Below are 7,759 nucleotides of genomic sequence, written 5' to 3'. Positions count from 1 at the left end.
GGCAATTTATTAATCATGGTGTAAACAGTGTGTATTGTCAAATGCATATATTTGTGAAACCTGACAGTGAGCACTTCCTTTTCCAGAAGCGACGAAGATGCGCATGCAAACCGGAAGGACTACTTCCTTGTCCACAGCACCTGCCTGGTCACCCTTCTGAGTCAGTGCCGCACTTGTTTATCAGCTTCATGCACAGTGAAGCTGTTTTACACTGGCACACGCATTACAGCAGAAACTGAATGTCCACACGTACATGTGCATACGTGGTCCAGCCAGCCACTTGTTGGAACCAAGCCGAGGGGCAACATCGACCTGGCAACGGCTCTGCTTTTTCCGGCTCAAGTCCTACTAGTGCTCTCAAGATGATGCGGCTGATGGGTGCGCAAGTCATGAGCGACCAGGCTTTCTTCAATTACCAGAAGGCATACCTTCTTCCTTCAGTCACCACGGTAAATGCACAGCTTCCACTTTTCATAATGCCAACCTGCAGTACCTCTGGCACCATTCAAATATGCTCAAAAGGCACTTTATTTCGAACCTGAGTATTAGTTCTGTGCTTACTTTCACCAAGAGAGAGAGAGCGAAATTTATTTACAGAAAGGCAGAGAGGTCGGCCTGAGCTATAACTTGCTCTGGCATGCTACTTTACACTGGGGAGAAGGGACAGGGAGGAAAAGGGCTGATGAGTGATGATGGTATAAGGAAGAGATGCGTATAGACAAATTCAGAGTTGTGGCATCTCTAAAGCCGTGCCTCCAGCTCAGTGGCTTGGAGAAAAGCAATAGCGGCACTTGTTACCAGGGCTGCGCTGTTTGCATTAGGCCAAGTACCTAAAAGAAACTCGTCTGATAGCGGTCTCTTATGGATCGCTGCAATGGAAGAGACAAGTTGCTATCGTTGTTGCATGTACGCGGGACACACGCAAAATATATGTTCAAGTGTTTCTGGCACCGCGCAGTATTCAGTTTGGGCTAGTATCACTGGCACCTATCGTTTGTCTATAACAGTTCGTGAATGCGACACCATGGCGAATCCGGTGCACCGTGATTGTGTGGCTTTTTTTGAACTTGTGAGGCATACGAAATTTCATTTCTTGGTCCCATTTGTGCAATCGCTTGTGTCGTCGATCTGGTTGGGTCCAGTGTTCCAACGCACGGTTGCGTATTACTTTCACCAATGTGAACATACATTATTATGATGTTGTGCACTGCATTGCATCAGTAATGAAAGAACAGTAAATTGGATTGCCATTTTCATTTTATTCAGAACCTCTATATCGCTGACATTACAACTTTTACAGACTTCGGCATTCCACGCCAAGGGAACCAATATCAATTTTTTTCCTTTCTTCTATTACTGCCAGGAATGTAACTGAAAAAAATTGTAAGTGTTGGTTGTTGCAGGAAAGCGTTTCCTTCAGCCAAATGATATATTTTTTTCATAAGGCTATTCGGTGAAAACTGGTCCTGGTAGTACTGTGTAAGCTAATGTAATGCATTGGTGGCTCAGATGAGTATGGCTGAAGAATGTAACTTCGTAACGTCAGAAATTCAGCAAATTTGTCCTGCATAATTGAAAATGTAACTGCACTACTTGGGACAAGAACAAAAATTATTGAGTAGGCGAAGACAGGCACTGCCTTTCTGATGGGTCTCTGTAGTATACATGTGCTACACGTGTACATGCCGTATGCTAGAAACAAAGAATTGAAGTGCAGCATAGATAGAACACCAATGAAAACATGACAAGCTTATGTTTCTGGCTGTTAGGCGGAAAGGGTAACTTGCAAGTATGACAAGGTATTACTAACACCCTACATGCATCTTGTTTCCTGCCTTAAAAAAATATTGAACAGCATGTAGGAGTGCAAATAGTTACCTTCCATCCCACATAAACACTATATTTCCAATGCAACACAAAAGAAAATGCAAATGTGTTGCCAGGAAACAGATGCATTATGTTTAAATGACCCTCTGCATGAGCACAATAACAATGTGCACAATGATGAACTAGGCATTTTAGTGAATCGTTGTCATGCCTGTGGGGTGCAATCTTTGTTTGAAGAAGCCCAGATAGTGTGGGAAGGCACACTGTGAATGAGCAATCCACCTATTTCATTACTGCAGAAATAAATGCTATCTTCGACGATCATGGGCATGCTGTGCAGGCAATAGCAAGTCATATTTTCACTGGTGCTTAATTAATCTGTGCTGAGCTTCATTATTCATTTGTTTCCCGTGTACAATGCATTTACACTATCGTTTGTAATAGACCGTCTCAATGTAATGTCACAGGCTGGCCTTCTCTGCTTGTCGACTTATGGTAATGTGCAGCACAAACGATGAGGACAACAAACTGTGCGGAATGATCCCTGATATAACTACATTTAATTCCCAAAAAACGCCTGTTGGAATACAAACAAAAAGTTAGTAAACCCAGCTATTACACAAGAAGGAAATCCAGGTATTATACAAGATGAACAAAAAGACAGATGGAAACAAACCGCAAGGACAACACGGATTTAAAGATATAAATAACGTATGTGTGGACACCAGATGCATGAAAATGTGAGAGACTAGTTGAAAATCACGTTCTCAAAAACTATGCACCTGACCAGTACTTGTGCGACAAGGTTACTTTGGATTGTAAAACGGATATTGATGTCTGGCTGACACGCATGATTCCTCTTTTCTTTATGTTGCATGCCTCTGCCAGCTTGTGGGTCCTCTGATTCCCGTGCTGCAAAATCACATCAGCATCACTAAAAATTGGCATGTGAACTAGTCGAGGTATAGCACATACATAAAAAAGGAATCGCGTGCATCAGGCAGACATCGGTATCAAATTTAGAAAGCAAGTAACCTTGCATAGTTTTTAACAAGCAATGATTTTTAACTAGTGTCACTTTTTAATGTACCTGATCAGTTTTGTTGCATTTATAAGTCTGCGTTATCCTCAAGGTTTGTATCTCTTTCTACTGTCGTTATCGTCGTGTCATAGCTGGGTTCATGTATCTTTTTTTCTATTAAAACAAGCAATTTCTGTGAATAAAATGCAGTTGGAGTTCAGTGCTCGTCCTGCGCAGTTGTTTGTCGTTATCGTTCGACCTGCCCGTTACTATGAATGCAACCAACTTGCCCAATGTTCCGTTCTTTCAAGCATCTATTTATGTCCTCGTCCCCGGTCACATTTTGAATCACTGTGAAGCGCACTCATTAGGACATTCTTGCTAACTGGTTGGTTCACACTTGAAGGAAGGTTAAAACTGCATGAACAAACTAGGGGAAGCAAAGGAATACACAAGTCTGCACTCGTGGTGTATTGTGTGTTCCTTCTACTTGTATTTGTCTTCTTGCGCAGTTTTAACCTTCCCGTGCTCATTACCAGCGTGAATTCTTTTAGCAAATCTCTCTGTCCCCTGTGCCACTTTTGTGCTTGAACTCTACTCGTGAATTCCTTACAGGTCTGGGATGAGCATCAGAAAACTTTGCTGACAGAGCTCAGCGATACCAGCCTGCAGCTTTGCGGGGATGGGCGATGTGATTCCCCTGGCCACAGCGCCAAGTTCCTCTCATACTCCTTCCTGTGCCCTGAAAAGAGAAAAATCATACATACAGAGCAAGTTCAAGTGAAGGAGGTAAGTCAAGCAAAAAGCAGTTCAGATACTTTCATGATAGGTCTTATTATGCAAGCAACATTTACCCCAGCCAACTAAAATATGGCATGCAACGTTGACATGCGATCCGAGCCGTTCAGTGGCTCATCGCAGTAAAGAGGTGGTCCTTCTTTCGAGATTTCTAAACTGGGTATTGCTACGATTATATTTTTCAGGCTGTATATTAATACCTGAAATACCAGGCACTGAATAAGAAACACCAATGTATGAAAGCCTCTAACCCTACAGCTAGAAAAGAACTAGCAGAACTTTCCAAGTTAATCAACAAGCGAAACACAGCTGACATAAGGAAGTGTAATATGGATAGAATTGAAGATGCTCTCAAGAATAGAGGAAGCCTAAAAGCAGTGAAGAAGAAACTAGGAATAGGCAAGAATAAGATGTATGCGTTAAGAGACAGAGCCGGCAATATCATTACTAATATGGATGATATAGCTCAAGTGGCTGAGGAGTTCTATAGAGATTTATAAAGTACCAGTGGCACCTACGATGATAATGGAAGAGAGAATAGTCTAGAGTAATTTGAAATCTCACAAGTAACGCCAGAAGAAGTAAAGAAAGCCTTGGGAGCTATGCAAAGGGGAAGGCAGCTGGAGAGGATCAGGTAACAGCAGATTTGTTGAAGGTTGGTGGGCAGATTGTTCTACAAAAACTGGCCCCCCTGTATACGCAATGCCTCATGACCTCAAGTGTACCAGAATCTTGGAAGGACGCCAACATAATCTTAATCCATAAGAAAGGGGACTCCAAAGACTCCAAAGCAGGAGGCAGCAGAAAGTTAGGTGGGCGGATGGGATTAGGAAGTTTGGAGGGACAACATGGCCACAATTAGTACATGACCGGGGTGGCTGAAGCATAGGAGAGGCCTTTTCCCTGCAGTGGGCATAGCCAGGCTGATGATGATATCAATACGAGCGGTGTTTTCTGTGCATTCCTGTTTTGCAGAGTGAACAAGTGCAGGCAAGTGCCCAGATGGAAAAAGAGGGCCTCGTAAGAGGTCTCAAATTTCTTTCTGATCAAGGCGTGACTGTGGGCTCATTGACTACGCACTGCCACTCGGGAATTAAGAAGCACATGCGGCTGCAACGTCCGGACATCGATCATCACTTCGATGTGTGGCATGTTGCAAAGGGTACGAAGAAATTCATGTTGTTCGCTTACAACAGATGGCCTGTGCGTCACCTAGTGCACTTACTGAATGTGCATGCCATTGTATAATGGATTGTTCAGTGGATACGTATGCTAAGAAAAGGAAATTCATACAATCACGATTATGCCGCTGCTGTGATGGTTATTGCAACATGGTCACGTTTGTCGTAATGTGCTCATTATACTGCTTTCGTCACCCCATCGTGATCATGATACTTTCGTTGTACTGCCTTCATCATTCCATCGGCATCATTATTCATAATTTCATTGTCCATGTCTCATGAGTGTCGTCATACACTTGTCATGCGATCATGATCATGGCTAAGCCTGGTGATGAAAAAAATTTCAGTACGAAGCATAAATTCTTTAGCGTGACAAATTTCACCAGAAAAGGATTTCAGATAAGGAGGAACAATTGTGCTTTGTAAAAAGTCATACTTCTTATTCAGCACTTGGCCCATTTGTCTGCGTTGTTCTTTACACTATATCAAAATTTCCTGAAACTGAACTAGTCCATAAATAAATACTACTACATGCCTGTTGTGTGCACATTGTTCGTTCAGCTCCTACAGGAAGTTGACTTGGAATTTTGAAGGAGTGGTATGGCTTTTATCGCGGTAGGCTATCCACTGCCCTCATGGCTCCTCTGTTCATACCTCTTTAGTATTCAAGCTGTATCAGCCTTGGTTAGATTCTCAGGCACATGATTCCTTTAATGAGCTTGCTTGCAACCTTGGTTCGCACAAAGCATACCAGTGCTGCTATATCTTTACGAGGCTTATGGTACGCAAAATGCAGATCCACCTGACATGGAGCAATAGTGTATTGTGCTGTTGCCTTGTTTCAGGCATCAGGAAAAAGCTGACTCCAGCTTCCCGAAGGGCTGGATGCAGTGCCATTACAGAATGGACTCAAGCCATCACCAATCACCTGTACTGGTGTGCATGCGCTTGCGGTGGCAACGGGGACATGCTGGTGGCGGCATGGAGTAGCATGCTGAATCACATTAAGAACAGACATGAATGACATGGTGGCCTGTACCCCCGCTGTCTTCATGGACAATCCCGCCGCATGCGATGGCTCACTGCTGGTAGGCATAAATAACCAAAGAGCACCAAGATAAAGTGCATAAAAGAGCTGTATTTATCATTCCCTTTCTTGTCAGACTCTCCAGCCTACAAGCAAATTGAGCGCATTGTGGCAGCACCACTGTTGCTGAAAGACATCTGCCACTTGTCACCATCTGTTTAGACATACAGCCTGGAGTCGTTCCACAGTGTTCTAAATGGTTTTGCCCCAAAGTATACTGCATTCACATATGAAGGCATGAAGGCCCGGTGAGTTTGCATAAGCTAATGTTCTAGCAATGAAACTACAGTGGATTATTAATGCTGAGACAAAATAATTTTCTAGCACACTAATTGCTGCGCTTCATTTCAATGAGAACTCCCAGCGAGAGCAAGGAAGGAGTTGTGATGGTGCAGAACAGTGGCGCATAAAGTCCTCCAAGGTCAGGCAAAGTACCTCGACAGCATGTGCACTCAAGACAGCTCCCACATTTGGCAAGTCCATTTGAAAATACTTGCTGTGCTATGCTTTGCCTACTATTGCAATATGTTATGCAGCAATGTTTGCAAAAAAGGGAATGTTTTAGTCCTCCTGTACTGTCTACCAAAAGCATCGATATCTCTTGCAATGGAGTGTGATGTGACTGCGACAGCTGTTTTTCACAGAAATTTTCTTAACCTTCATGGCAGTCTGTCCAATGAAGACATTTTGCCAGATCAGTGGAATTTTGCTCAAGATTGCCATGTACTGCCAAAAGCTGTACATCATAGAGATGTCTCACTGAAAGGGCGCAATGACAGACACTCCGCGATACATAACGTGGAACATTTGAATGGCCAATGCTTCCGGAGCAACGATGAAGTCAAAGAGCTGAAACGCTTCCTCAACGGGCTGGCGGCGGAGGTCTATGACATTGGGGTACAAAAATTGGAGCAGTCTGCAAAAATGCGTAGAAGAAAGATGGCGATTATGTAGAAAAATAGAGTAAAGTTTCACTTTTCTAATGATGCTAATTTTCATGAGATTAAGCAATGTTGTCTATTTGTGAAATTGATGGTAACCTTATTTCTGGATCAACTATAGTATATGAAATGTTTGTATATGCCTTAGGACGTCGCCCTTTTAGGTGTGTGCAGGTATGAAAGGGTAGAAATGTAATAATCTGTTGAACTTTTCTTTTTTTAGACTATGTGAAAGACCTGCACAAGAAAGTGATGGAGCTGTGCGCAGAGTATGAAACATTCTCCAAAGCACTTGCACAAGTGGAGGAAAGTGTTCCAGCTGCATTCTCATCTCGGGATGACCAAAGAGTGCCCAAGAGAGACCTTGTAGCTGCACACAAAGCACGGTTCCTCAAGTTCTGATGCCGTGCACAGATCGGCATCACACATTTTCGTGACTGTTCCCTGACCGTTAACAATGTGCTCATTTTCAAAGTGATCATTTCATTCCAAAAAGCACTAGCCGCAACCCGTACGATACAAAAATGTTAGCTTGTATCCTAGTTAGACGGGCAAATGTAGCTTCACTTTGACTGAGTGCAGCGTTAGTGTGGTTGTAAGAAATTACTTTGTTGTGTCGCTTTAGAAAACAATGCCAAAACAAAGGAAACGGCCTGACAGGAGAGAACATTGTTATTTCCTGTTCTGATGAAACGTGTAAACAATATGTCAAATTGCTTGATTTCCTCATTCCTGGTAAGGAAAGAGTTAAACATACACACATGATTCTTCCTACTCTGCCACATCGCTGGCATTCTAGTCATCACTAAATTTTCCATTATGTCGTCAGTGACGAAACACATCATCAACAAGAATACAGAATGTTTTACTGCTCAGCGCTTTAGCTTAAAAAAACTGACAACCT

At 42.9% G+C, this 7,759-nt stretch overlaps 1 pseudogene; it reads left to right on the top strand.

Annotated features, from left to right (window-relative positions):
• The first annotated feature begins 350 nt into the window (after positions 1-350).
• On the top strand, positions 351-7,257 carry LOC139051903 (uncharacterized; annotated as a pseudogene).
• The last annotated feature ends 502 nt before the right edge of the window (positions 7,258-7,759 follow it).

This window comes from Dermacentor albipictus, unplaced genomic scaffold, assembly GCF_038994185.2.
Source record: "Dermacentor albipictus isolate Rhodes 1998 colony unplaced genomic scaffold, USDA_Dalb.pri_finalv2 scaffold_15, whole genome shotgun sequence".
Taxonomy (NCBI): Eukaryota; Metazoa; Arthropoda; class Arachnida; order Ixodida; family Ixodidae; genus Dermacentor; species Dermacentor albipictus.
The sequence above is the reverse complement of the archived record's forward strand: the minus strand, read 5'-3'. Positions and strand labels throughout refer to the sequence as shown.